We start from the raw sequence: 14,683 nt of genomic DNA on the forward strand, positions 1-14,683 counted from the left end.
GCCTGTGCACCACAACTCCTGAGCCTGAGCTCTAGAGCCCTCGAGCCACAAGTGCTGAGCTCATATGCCACAACGAATGAAACCAGCATGCCTGGAGCCTGTGCTCCACAACAAGAGAAGCCACCACACTGAGAAGCCTGAGCACTGCAATGAAGAGTAGCCCCCACTCTCCGCGACTAGAGAAAGCCCACACACAGCAACAAAGACCCAATTCAGTCAATAAATTAATTTAAAGGAAAAAAATAATAACTATAATCTATGACTTCACTTGAAAATGTTTCCGACTTACTTGTCGAAGACAAGATATATATACTCACAAAAAGCTTGTCAATGTAAGAATTCAACACAAGCACAGGATGCACAGCTAGCAGACTTCACAGACAGAAGGCCACACCTGCCAAATAAGGGCTATGAATAAGCACTGTGTAGTTTAGAGAAGGGATGGATCCCTTTGACCTGGAATGACCAAGTCAAAACCATTCAGACAAGGGTCATTTTAAGCTTTGTCCTGAAATGTGGACAGGATGTCATACATGAGTTATGGCACTTAACGGGGGGAGAAGCCTAAGCAAGTGAGGGAGGTAGGAACTTGTGAATGGTTGAGGGAAGAAGTGTGGTGACAGAGACGGTGAGACACGTGAGAGATGGGTAGGCATTATTACTCCCACTTTTTTTTTTTTTTTTTAAACTAAGCAGCTTGTGGGATCTTAGTTCCCCAATCAGGGATTGAACCCGGGCCATGGTAGTGAACGCGCAGAGTCCTAACCACTGGACCACCAGGGAACTCCCATTACTTCCATTTTGAAGATAAAGAAATGAAGCTTAGAAAGGTTAGGCTGAAAAAAAAAAATGCACACATGAAAAACAAAAACACATAAAACCCTGTCCAAGATTTTACAGCTAATAACTGTCAGGAAGTACAGTGATAACCAGATCTGCCTGGCCCCAACGTTAGTATTATTTTCATTATACTATAATACTATACTATTGCCTCAGTCCAAAGCATGGGTACTTAATAATTCAAATATGAAAATGTTAAACAGTTACAGCATATGGGGCATGAGAAGTAGAGGATTAGGAAATAAGAAATCAAATTATGAAGTACTCAGGAAGCTTTAATAAAATATTATTCCATATCACAGCATCAAGAAGTATAATTTAAATTACCACCACCAGTGAATCAATAAGCACATCAAATATTTCCCTGGAAGATATGTAGAAAGCAGGCATCCCACTTGACAAGCCAGCTCCGAGAGCTCAAAAGGAGCAGACCTGATTCACACTAATCAAAAGCAGTTGTTTCTATCAATAAGACAATTTTTTGCACTATAACGATTTGTTTTCTTTGTTTTTAAGATTTTTTTTTTTGATGTGGATCATTTTTAAAGTCTTTATTGAAGTTGTTTCAATATCGCTTCTGTTTTATGTTTTGGTTTTTTGGCCCCAAGGCATGTGGGATCTTAGCTCCCCTACCAGGGACCGAACCTGCTCCCCCTGCACTGGAAGGTGGAGTCTTAACCACTGGACCACCAGGGAAGTCCCTATAATGACTTGTATAATTACCATACAGTCTGAACCTTTAACGATGCCCACCATGCCCCGCCAGCAGTGAGTCTCCTTCTTCCTCAGCTGTCCCACAGCCCACTCACTGGTAGCCACACAGTCACTCAGTGAACAGACATTCACTCCGGACCAGTGATGTGACAAGTGTCCTAGGCTAACTCCTGGAGAGCACAGGTGGTCACGGCCCTCAAGGAGGTCACCGCCTGGAAGAAGGGAGAAACAGAAATGCAGACGGTGGTGGCAATATGGGGACAAGTCCTAAACTGGAGGCTTGTAGAATGCTGCGGGTGGCAGAGAAAGGAGGAGAAGCCGCTACCTGAGGGAATTCAGCTGCGCGTTTCAAGATGGGCCCCTGCCACGCACACCAGGCAGACATGGCACCCACACCCCCAGCCCAGCTTTCACACGTCGCCCGCAGTCACAGCGTCCGGCCTCCCTGCCTCCTTCCCTACCTCCTCTCTCTTCCGGTAGCAGCTTCACCACCCCTCGGCTGATGACACCCCCTCCTCTCAGCCTTCTGCTCCAGGCACCAGCAAGCCCTCCTGGTCTCTCAGTCCCCTGCCGTGCCGCCCCCCTTTCCCACCACAACGGCCCACACCTCTAGCTCTTTTGTTCAAGTGCACTGCCTCAACCTCATCATGGTCATAAACTCCTTCTCAATCTCACTTTCCTCTGAGTCTGGATTAAATTCCACGGGGATGTTAATTGCATGGAGCTACCCTCCACTGTCTCTCTCTCTGCAGTCATGGCCTAGTAATCCCAAATCTTGGGTGAACGAGACACATTGTACCAGCCACCTTCTCAGGCCTGCAGGGCTGACCGTGTGGAAGAAAACACACACATCCAACCAGTCTGGTTTTAAACTGATCTCAAACTTCAGAAAGGCCTTCACCAGGACTTCCCCGGCAGTCCAGTGGTTACAAGTCTGCACTCCCAATGAGGGAAGCATGGGTTTGATCCCTGGTCAGGGAACTAAGATCCCACATGCTCCATGGTGCGGGCAAAATTTTACAAAAAGAAGAAGAAGAAGAAAGGCCTTCAACACCACCAGCTTCCCAATTCACATTCTCAGGGAAGTCAGGCTACTTTTCTCTCCCAAAGGACTTCCCCGTCTTCTCCGCAAGCGCCCATCTACTGTACCGTGCAGCTCTCTCCTGACCGGCTCATCTTCTGCTCACCTGATAAAGTAGGCAGGATCAGACAACTGAGATGTTCACCAGCGAGTCAGGACAGCTACCACCTCTCCTGTGATAACAGGAGGGTGCTCTCATTCTGTCTCCTGGACCTTTTCAGTTGCCTGCTCTCCAGCATGTGCAAGCTCTCCTCCATCGGCTCCCTCTCAGCAGCCGGGAGACTTCCTCTCAGTTGCCCGTCTGTAAAAGGCCCTCTTGAGCTCACGTGCCTTCCATCAGCGACACCAGGAACGGGAGAGTCCCTTTAAGCAGCTGTCTACCCCAGCGTGCTGCACGGAGGCACTTCCTGTTCACCCCGAAGCCCTCCCCTCGGGCCCCCCAGCACCTTCCACTGCAGCCGCCCTAGTCAGGAGCACCAGTGACTGCCCAGGGTCCTCCTTCACTCACCCCATCTCTCAGAGGCATCCCAAAGCTGACTCCTCCTTCCTTCCCCCAAATTTCCCATTTCCATGAAAATAAATGAGTGTGCCTTCCTGCTACTTCTCTGGCTGCACCTACTCAAGTTTCTTCAACCATCTCTGCTCCCTTCCCAGAGCTCTGGTGAGGGGCTCAGTCCAAAGCCTCCTGCCTTTGCATTCTGCTCACCCCAAAATAATAAGCATGCATCTCCACACACTTTTACATGCCTTGTAAAACGCCCAAATTTGCGTGTCCGGGCCAAATACCTCTGAACTCCAGTCACAGGCACGGGCCTCTCTTCTGTTCCAAACTCTTCACCACTTCAGGGCCTTCGCTCCGCTGTCCCTTCTGCCTGAAACACTCTCCTTGTGCCTATGCTGGCCTGGCTGTCACTTAAGCTTCAATGTCACCTCAGCAAGCTCCTTAAAGGCCACTCTAGGGCTTCCCTGGTGGCGCAGTGGTTAAGAATCCACCTGCCAATGCAGGGGACATGGGTTCAAGCCCTGGTCCGGGAAGATCCCACATGATGCGGAGCAATTAAGCCCGTGCGCCACAACTACTGAGCCTGCACTCTAGAGCCCGCGAGCCACAACTACTCAGCCCACCCAATGCAACGACTGAGTCCACACACCACAACTACTGAAGCCCCCACACCTAGAGCCCATGCTCCAGAACTAGAGAAGCCACCACAATGAGAAGTCCACGCATTGCAATGAAGAGTAGCCTCCACTCGTACGCCACAACTACTGAAGCCCCCACACCTAGAGCCCATGCTCCAGAACTAGAGAAGCCACCACAATGAGAACCCCACGCACTGCAATGAAGAGTAGCCTCCACTCGCCCATAACTAGAGAAAGCCTGCGCACAGCAACGAAGACCCAGCACAGCCAATAAATAATTTAAAAAAAAAAAAAGGTCACTCTAGGGGGTCTCTTGTCACTGCATCCTGTTCTTTTTTTTTCTTTTTTTATGGAACGCTTCACGAATTTGCGTGTCATCCTTGCGCAGGGGCCATGCTAATCTTCTCTGTATCGTTCCAATTTTAGTATATGAGCTGCCGAAGCGAGCATGCATCCTGTTCTCTTGCTTCAAAGCACTTGACAAGTAGTAATTTCTCACGTTTATTTACCTATTTGCTGTCTGACTTTCCCACAGGACTTATGAATGAGGGGATGTTTATTTTATTCACCTAATGCCTACAACGATGGCTGGTACAAACAAGGAACTCGAGAAACAGGTGTTGAATGAATGAAGTTTGCTTGAGTTGAAAATCAGAAGAAAATAGTCATTGGCAGCCATTAGTTGAGTTCAATTTCTTTTTAGGGAGTGGGAGGAACGGAGGGAGGGGGTAGGAATATGCAAAAAACATTTCAGATAAAAGGAACTGTGCAAATACACATGGATGAAGCACAAAAAGAAGTGACTATGGCGTGTTCAAAGGAAAACAAGCCATTTGGAAAGGCCAGAGTACTGGTTCCCAACATGCAAACACTACTGACCCCCAACTCTAAGGTGAGAGGGTAGAGTCATTAAAAGGCTGTCTGAGAATTAGTGCAGACACAAACCACGCATTACCCATGACCTAAGTATTCCTAGCCATATTTTCAAACTTATGTATATGCAGTTATGAAACTTTAAATGCAAAGACAACATAAAAAGTATTTCTAAAAGCTTATTCTGAGTTTGATAATTTTTTGCAATTAACAGATACCAGAATCTGTGATGCTGGACACTAAAGAGTTCTTATTCTTTACATAGAGCCCTGTGATGCTGGACACTAAAGAGTTCTTATTCTCAGAAAGTCTGGCTCAGAGCATAAGACTGAACACAGACAAGACCCAGCAGTCAACTTCCAGCACCAAAGACCAACAGCATCCTGGCCTCCAGGGAACTCTGTACATGTCACCTTGGAAATACAGAAGCAGAAGACTTTGAGTGGGCATACAATTATATACCTTGGAAAGATCATTAAAATTTGGAACTATTTAAGTTATCACAAGAATATTCTGCAATAGGGGTAAAAAATCCGTTAAACTCCCTTCTCCCTCTCTCTCTCTCTCTCCAGTGTAAATGATAATTAACTACAGTGAAGTCATGACAAAAAAACACCCATCAGGGCTTCCCTAGTAGTGCAGTGGTTAAGAATCCACCTGACAATTCAGGGGACACGGGTTCGATTCCTGGTCCAGGAAGATCCCACATGCTGAGGAGCAACTAAGCCCGTGTGCCACAACTACTGAGCCTGTGCTCTAGAGCCCACAAGCCACAACTATTGAGCCCATGTGCCACAGCTACTGAAGCCCGCACACCTACAGCCTATGCTCCTCAACAAGAGAAGCCATCGCAATGAGAAGCCCAAGCACCACAATGAAGAGTAGCCCCCACTCTCCACAACTAGAGAAAGCCGTGTGCAGTAACGAAGATCCAACTCAGACAATAAATAAACAAATTTATTAAAAAAAAAAAAAACCCATCACGTATGATGTAAATGCCCAAAAGTGAATAAAAGGAGAAAGTTCACCATACTAAACTAAAAGGGCAGGTCATATGAATAGAAATAAATGATTAACGTTGGTTAATTTCTAGTACTAAGATTATAGATTTTTCTTTGTACTTTTCTGCATTTTCTAAGTTTTTTCTATGATGAATATGTTACTTTTATAAAGAAAAAAATATTATTCAAACATAAGGCATTACCATTTCATAATGGAGGAAAATCTCCCTTTCAGTATTACGGAATATAATGTATAGTCAATGAAGTGCCAAACAAGAAGAGTCTTAAATTCCCAAGAAGATGGAAATGGTGGATTAGTTACTTCCACAAATTATGTGGTGAAAAACTACACAATGGAAAAGACAAATAAGAACAACAACAAAAAGCAGTTCCACGTTACTATATACATGCTATAAAAAAAAAAGGAGAAAATAAAAATACTGCACAAGTGCCAGATCAGTTATGCATAATGGTTACTACCTGCCTCCACTAGTATTTTAATTAATTTTTAAAAAATCTTTCAGATATTTTAAATATTTTTATCTGTGAACTGTAAAAGTAGAACCTAGTTTTAATTTAATTTTTGCTTCTCCTCTGGCAGGTTTATAAGAAGAATTGCTTCTATTATATTCTATGCCTCAAAACTTCCTCAAAGATGCAACAAGATGGACACGAGCCAAGAACGGCTGAAGCATGCTGATATGTACATGAGGATTTGTTATACTATTCTCTTCACTTCTGCATGCGTTTAAAATAATCCAGATTTTTTTAAAAATCCAAAACACGTTATAACTTCTTCAAAACAATTATAAAACTTAAGTCTATGTGGGGAAAAAATACATAAAATACCTGCAATAAAATCAGTAAATAACTAAACAAATTAGGATGTGAAATTGCATTAAATTCTATATACATAGAATTTATACAGAGTATACACAATGTATAGTATAACATTTATATACATACAGTCTGATATAGCCCACATGTGAAAAAAAAATACAGAGAAAAACAAAAACAGAGTATGTAAAAGATTAACATGCAGGCTCTGAGTAATAGGTTTATGAGAGTTTATCTCCTACTTTCTAATAATCTCCTTTACTTTTCATGTTTTCTAGAAAGAAGAGACAAACATTTTAAGTCTTAAAATAGAAAAGCAGTTATTTCATAACTTCCATTGTACTCATTCAAGAACTGTGAGACCGAAACTGACAACAAAGACAGCTCCCTATTGACCTCTGACTTTTCTTCTCCCCATGATATACACAAAACAGATGTCAATATCAGCATATCCAACTGTTCCTGTTACTGAGGCAGTTACCCCAGGCAGGACAGAACAGTAACATAGATTACAGAGTCCCAAGGAAGGATCTAACATGAAAACAGGCAGGGAACCAGCTTATTGGAGAGACAAGCCTCATCCCAGGCAGTGACCCATATGCCGGCTCCTCTAGAAGGAGATTTAAATTGCCACTCAACCTAGCAACATTTACTTCTACTGTCTTTTTCAGAGAGCTTCATTTACAGTGTCATCGCTGTGACTGGCTTTTCTTCCCCACTTGTTTACTATGTTAATGGAAAAGAGATCACCAGACCTGAACGACTCCTTAACACGATTTTTAGTAACAGCTTTATTGATATAAATCACATATCACTAAATTCTCCCTTTTAAAGTATATGTACAAACCTGTAGCAAGTAGTAAATAAACCACAGAGCTCTAATCCACAGTATAATAATACTGTACTATAGTTATGTAATGTAATATGATAAATATTGCTACACTGGCATATTACAAAGTACGATCGAAATAACCACACTGTACATATCACACTTATACAAGTTACATGTCAAATTTATTCAATAAAAAATGCTTAAATTTCAAAAAATTAATGATGTAATATACCCCAAACCACTGAATTGTACACTTTAAATTGGTTAACTGTATGTACATGAATTATATCTCAATAAAACTGCTAAATTTAAAAAAAATAAAATGTCTCGTATAGACAGAAAAAAATAAATAAAGTGTATGTAACTAAGCAGTTTTAAATATATTCTTAACCACTGGTGGCACGGTGGTTAAGAATCCGCCTGCCAATGCAGGGGACACAGGTTCGAGCCCTGGTCGGGGAAGATCCCACATGCCATGGAGCAACTAAGCCCATGTGCCACAACTACTGAGCCTGCGCTCTACAGCCCAAGAGCCACAACTACTGAAGCCCGCATGCCTAGAGCCCGTGCTCCACAACAAGAGAAACCACCACAGTGAGAAACTGATGCACAGCAATGAAGATTAGCCCCCGCTCTCCACAACTAGAAAAAGCCTGTGCACAGCAATGAAGACCCAAAGCAGCCAAAAATAAAATAAATATATAAGTAAATAAATAACAAAATAAATCAAAATAAATAAATAAATATATTCACAAAGTTGTGGACCCATCACCACTACCTAGTTCCAGAACATTTTTATCACCGCAAAATGAAACCCCTATCATCCATTAGCAGCCACTCTCCAGCCCTCTCCTAAACCCATGAAAACTGACAGTCTACTTTCTGATTGAGTGGATCTGCCTGTTCTCGACAGTTCATAAGATATACGTCTTTCATGTCTGGCTTCTTTCACTTAGCACACTAGCTTCAAGGCTTACCCATCTCATTGCAGGTATCAGTATTTCGTTCCTTCTTATGGCTGAATAATATTCCATTGAACAGCTGCACCACAATTTGTTCATACAGTTATCCGTTGATGGATATTTGAATTGCTTCTACTTTTTGGCTATTATGAATAATGCTATGAACATTCCTAAACAAGTTTTGTGTGAACAGGTTTCCAATTTTCTTTGATATACAAAATAGGAGTGTTAACTAGAATACAGGATATAAGTCTATGTTTAGACTTTAGAAGAACTGCCAAACTGTTTTCCAAAGTGGCTACACCATTTCACATTCCCACAGCAGTATATGAGGGTTCCAATTTCTCTATATGTTCAGCAACACTTATTGTCCATCTTTTTTATTGTAGGCATCCTAGAGGATATGAAATGGCATCTCACTGTGGTTTTGATGGGCGTTTCCCTAATGACTAAGGATGTTGGGCTTCTTTTCATGGACTTGTTGGCCATTTGGAAATCTTTTTGGAGAAATGTCTAATCAAACTCTTTGCTTTCTTTTTTTTGGCTGTGTTAGGCCTTCGTTGCTGCGCGTGGGCTTTCTCAGTTGTGATGCGTGGAGGCTGCTCTTCATTTTGGTGCGTGGGTTGCTCATTGCGGTGGCTTCTCTTGTTACAGAGCCCAGGCTCTAGACGTGCGGGCTTCAGTAGTTGTGGCTTGCAGGCTCAGTAGTTGTGGCTTGCAGGCTCTAGAGCACAGGCTCAGTAGTTGTGGTACATGGGCTTAGTTGCTCTGCAGCATGTGGGATCTTCCTTGACCAGGGATTGGACCAGACAAGTAACTATCCCCTGCATTGGCAGGCAGATTCTTAACCACTGCACCACCAGGGAAGTCCTGCTTATTTTCTTAATTGCATTGTCTTTACTGTTGATTGTATGAGTTTTTATAAACTCTGGATAAAAGTCCTTTTTCAGATCAATGATTTGCAAATATTTCCTCTTACTCTATGGCATGTGCTTTCATTTTCTTTCTTCTTTCTTTTTTTTTTTTTTTTTTTGGCCACACAGCTCGTGGGATTTTAGTTCCCTGACCAGGGATTGAACCTGGGGCTCTCGGCAGTAACAGTATGGAGTCCTAACCACTGGATCACCAGGGAATTCCTCTGTGCTTTCATTTTCTTGATGCTGTCATTTGAAACATAAAGTTCTAAATTTTTAAAGTCCAGTTTACCTAGTTTTGTTGCTGTTGCTTGCGTTTTAGATGTCATACCTAAGAAATCATTGTCTATTTTACCACAATAAAAAAGAAAGAAAAGAAACTACTGCCTGGGCCTAGAGACTTCCCTGGTGGTCCCATGGGTAAGACTCCACACTCCCAATGCAGGGGACCCGGGTTCAATCCCTGGTCGGGGAACTAGATCCTTCATGTATGCCGCAACTAAGAGTGAGCATGCCACAGCTAAGGAGTTGGCGAGCTGCAACTAAGGAGCCCGCAAAGCCAAAATAAATAAGTAAATAAATATTTAAGGAAAAAAAAAGGAACTACTGCCTAATCTAAGGTCACGAAGATTGGTATCTATCCTTTCTTCTAAGAGTTTTACAGATCCAGATCTTACTGGTCTAAGATTGAGTTCATTTATATATACGAGTGAGGAAAGGATACAAATTCATGTTTTTGCATATGGATATCAACTTGTCCCAGCACCATTTGTTGAAAAGGTTATTCTTTATTGAACTCTCTTTGCACTCTTGTTGAAAATCAATTGACTAATAAACAAGCAGCTCATGCAGCTCAATATCAAAAAAACAAACAACCCAATCCAAAAGTGGGTGGAAGACCTAAATAGACATTTCTTCAAAGAAGACATATAGATGGCTAGCAAACACATGAAAAGCTGCTCAACATCACTAATCATTAGAGAAATGCAAATCAAAGCCACAAAGAGGTATCACCTCACACCGGTCAGAATGGCCATCATCAAAAAATCGAGAAACAGGGACTTCCCTGGTGGGGCAGTGGTTAAGAATCTGCCTGACAATGCAGGGGCATGGGTTCAATCCCTGGGCCAGGAAGATCCCACATGCCGCAGAGCAAATAAGCCCATGCACCACAACTAGTGAGCCTGCGAGCCACAACTACTGAGCCCGCACACCGCAACTACTGAAGCCCAAGTGCCTAGAGCCTGTGCTCCGCAAGAAGAGAAGCCACAATAAGCCTGCACACCGCAACAAACAGTAGCCCCTGCTCACCACAACTAGAGAAAGCCCGTGCACAGCAATGAAGACCCAGTGCAGCCTCAACACAGCCTGTAAATAAATAATAAAAATAAATCTTTAAAAAAAATTTGAGAAACAATAAATGCTGGAGAGGCCGTGGAGAAAAGGGAACCCTCCTGCACTGCTGGTGGGAATGTACATTGGTACAGCCACTATGGAAAACAGTATGAAGGTTCCTTAAAAAACTAAAAATAGAACTACCATATGACCCAGCAATCCCACTACTAGGCATATACCTGAGAAAACCATAATCCAAAAAGAAACATGCACCACAATGTTCATTGCAGCACTATTTACAATAGCCAGAACATGGAAGCAACCTAAATGCCCAACAACAGATGAATGGATAAAGAAGATGTGGCACATATATATAATGGAATAATACTCAGCCATAAAAAGGAATTAAATTATTTGTAGTGAGGTGGATGGACCTAGAGTCTGTCATACAGAGCGAAGTAAGCCAGAAAGAGAAAAACAAATACCATATGCTAATGCATATATGTGGAATCTTAAAAAAAGGAAAAATACAAAAAACAAAAAGTACTGATGAACCTAGGGGCAGGACAAGCTGGGACAAAGTGAGAGAGTAGCATTGACATATATACACTACCAAATGTAAAATAGATGGCTAGTGGGAAGCTGCTGCATAACACAGGGAGATCAACTTGATGCATGGTGATGACCTAGAGGGGTGGGATAGGGAGGAGAGGAGTAAGGCTCAAGGGATATGGGGATATATGTGTAAGTACAGCCAATTCACTTTGTTGTACAGAGGAAACTGGACAACACTGTAAAACAATTATACTCCAATAAAGATCTGAGGGAAAAAAATAAAAAGAAAATCAATGGACTATAAATGTAAGGATTTATTTCTGGACTTACATTCTATTCCGCTGATCTGTACGTCTACCCTACCCTTTATGCCAGTACAGACTGACTTGATTACTATAGCTTTGCAGTAAGTCATTAAAGTCCTGCAATTTCATTCTTCCCTTTCAAGATTGTTTTGACTATGCAGGGGCCCCTATATTTCCATATGAATATGACGATCAGCTTGTCAACTTCTGCAGAACAGGCAGCTGGGATTTTCATAGGGAGTATGTTGAATCCATTTGGGAAACAGTGCCATCTTAACAATATTAGGGGACTTCCTAGGTGGCGCAGTGGTTAAGAATCCCCCTGCCAATGCAAGGGACACAGGTTCGAACCCTGCTCCAGGAAGATCCCACATGCCACAGAGCACCTAAGCCTGTGTGTCACAACTATTCAGCCTGAGCTCTAGAGCCCGGGAGCCACAACTGTTGAACCCATGTGCTGCAACTACTAAAGCCCACGTGCCTAGAGCCCGTGCTCTGCAACAAGAGAAGCCACCACGATGAGGAGCCCGTGCACCACAATGAAGAGAAGCCCCCACTCACCACAACTAGAGAAAGCCCATGTGCGGCAGTGAAGACCCAACGCAGCCAATAAATAAATAAATGTATAAAAAAGAAAAATATTAGGTTATTTAACCCATGAACATAGGATGTCCTTCCATTTATTTAGATCTGTAATTTCTTTCAATGATGTTTATAGTTTTCAGAATATAAGTTCTACACTTTTTTAACTTTATTCTGTTTTTTATTCTTTTTAATGCTTTTGTGAATGGAATTGTTTTCTTAGTTTCATTTTTGGATTATTCATTGCAAGTGTATAGGAATACAACTGATTTTTTGTATTGATTTTATATCCTACAACCTAGCTAAACTCATTTACTAGTTCTAATTATTTTATAGTGGATTCATTAGGATGTTCTATATACAAGATCATGTCATCTGCAAATAGATCGTTTTACTTCTTTTCCAACTTGGATGCCTTTTATTTCATTTTCTTGCCTAACTGCCCCAGTTGGAAGCTCCCATACAATGTTGAACAGAAATGGCATAAAAGGACATCCTTGTCTTATTCCTGATCTTGGGAAAGATTCAATTTTTATCACTAAGTATGGCATCTGTTGTGGGTTTTCATCAATGTCCTTTATTACACTGAGAAGTTCCCTTCCGTTCCTAACTTGTTGAGTCTTTTTATCATGTCAAGGTGTTGGATTTGTCAAATGCTACTCCTGTAGCTATTGAGATGATAATGTGGTTTTTGTCCTCTACTATTAAGTATATACTGGTTTCCAGATGTTAAACCAACCTTGCATTCCTGGCAAAAATTCTAGGTGGTCATAGTGTATAATCCTTCTGATATGGTGCTGGATTCAGTTTGCCAGTATTTTGTTGAGGATTTTTTTTTTTTTGCAACTATAGTCATAAAGGATACTGGTCTGTAATTTTCTTTTCCTGTGACGTCTTTGTATGGTTTTGTTAACAGAGTAATAACATCCTCATTAAGGATGAACTAGGAAGCACTCCATCCTCCTCTTTATTTTGTAAGAGTTTGTGATGAATTTGCATTTGGTAGATTTGGTAGAATCACCAAATGTGAAGTCATCTGAGCTTGAGCTCTTTGTGAGGTGTTTCTGGATTATTGCTTATATCTCTTTACTTGTTATTGGACTATTCAGATTTTCTATTTTTTCTTGAGTCAATCTCAGTAATGCCATTCTAGGAATACATACATTTTATCTGGGCTGTCTAATTTGTTGGCATATAATTGTTCCTAGTATTCTCTCATATTCCTTTTTACTTCTGTAAGGTCGGTAGTGATATCCTCTCTTTCATTCCTGATTTTATTAATTTGAGCCTTGTCCTTGTTTTTCTTGGTCAGAGTAGGTTAAGGTTTGTCACTTTTGTTGATCTTTTCAATTTTCGGTCTGTTGATTTCCGTTTTCTCTATTTCATTTATTTCTAATTCAGTACTTATTTTTTCTTCCTTCTGCTTGCTTTTGGATTAGTTTGCTCTCTTACCAGTTTCTTAAGATGGAAGTTTAGGTTACTGATTTAAGACCTTTCTTCTTTTTTGATATAAGCATTTATAGCTATAAATTTCTCTCTGAGCACTGCTTTCACTGCATCCCCAAGGTTATGGTATATTGTCTAATTTTGCGCATGGAGCACAGTAGGTGAAAAATAAACATTTACTGTTGAACAATGAATGAATGGCAGGGCTTTTTTTTTTAATTGTGCTAAAACATACATAAAACGTACAGCTCAGTGGCACTGAGTGCATTCACATAATCATGCAACCATTACTACCATGTTATGTTGCGGTTTTGTTTTCAGTCATCTCAGACTATTTTCTAATTTTCCTTTTGATTTCCTCTTTTACCCATTAGTGATTTAGGAGTGTGTTGGTTACTTTCCACATATTTGTGAATTTCCCAATTTCCTTCTGTTACTGACATCTAATGTCATTCCATTGTGGTCAGAGAACACACTCTGAATCATTTCCATCCTTTTAAATCTATTGAGTCTTGTTTTATGGCATAACATATACTCTACCCTGGAGAATGTTTCACATGCCCTTGAGAACAATGTGTATTATACTATCATTGGGTGTGGTGTTCTATAGATGTCTGTCCCTTAATGATTTAAAAGAGTCTATCTGCAACTAGACTGCATTTAAGAAAAAAAGAAATTGCCAGTTATCAACATCTTAAATTTTTCATAATATTCCCCACTTTTATACTGACTACTTATTCCATATACATATTTATACACGTATATAAATAAAAACCAAGTCTCCCCTTTAAAAATAAAAATCTCAGTTTCTAGCACCATATTAAGAGTTGGTTTCTAAGAGTGAAACCTACTAAAAACATAAGTAGAAAAGAGCATATATACCCACACGTGAGATTTTCTAACAGGTTTCTAAAACATGAAATCTGCAGACTTAGGTGAATAAGAAGAGAGGAGAGCATTTGATATGTCATTTGATAGCATGACAGCTGACATGGCCATCCCAAATTTCCCAAGGGAGCTCGGTTACACCCAGTGGAAAAAAAGAAAACCCTATTAAGTACTGGTTACTCAATGTGAAGACAGAAGGTGTAAGAAAGCTTGGGATATAATAACACAGAGAGTTTTTCTCTTTTATTGAGTAAAGAAGTCAAGCTAAGAAGTAATGCAGCAGTAGTTTAAAATTTGGGTTTCATTTCAGCAATTTAAAATAAGCACAGGTACTTCACATTTGAAACAGCACTTTCCAATGCACTCGGTGATTATAAA

General features: G+C 41.1%; 1 protein-coding gene and 1 non-coding gene across 2 annotated transcripts in view; both read right to left on the reverse strand.

Moving 5' to 3' along the window:
* CLASP1 (cytoplasmic linker associated protein 1) overlaps positions 1-14,683 on the reverse strand; it is a 265,864-nt gene that overhangs the window by 232,486 nt on the left and 18,695 nt on the right. The window lies entirely within an intron of this gene.
* LOC130859674 (U6 spliceosomal RNA) lies at positions 4,119-4,225 on the reverse strand. Its single transcript, XR_009055240.1, has one exon. It is a non-coding gene; the product is annotated as a U6 spliceosomal RNA (small nuclear RNA).

This window comes from Hippopotamus amphibius, chromosome 8, assembly GCF_030028045.1.
Source record: "Hippopotamus amphibius kiboko isolate mHipAmp2 chromosome 8, mHipAmp2.hap2, whole genome shotgun sequence".
NCBI classification, from domain to species: Eukaryota; Metazoa; Chordata; class Mammalia; order Artiodactyla; family Hippopotamidae; genus Hippopotamus; species Hippopotamus amphibius.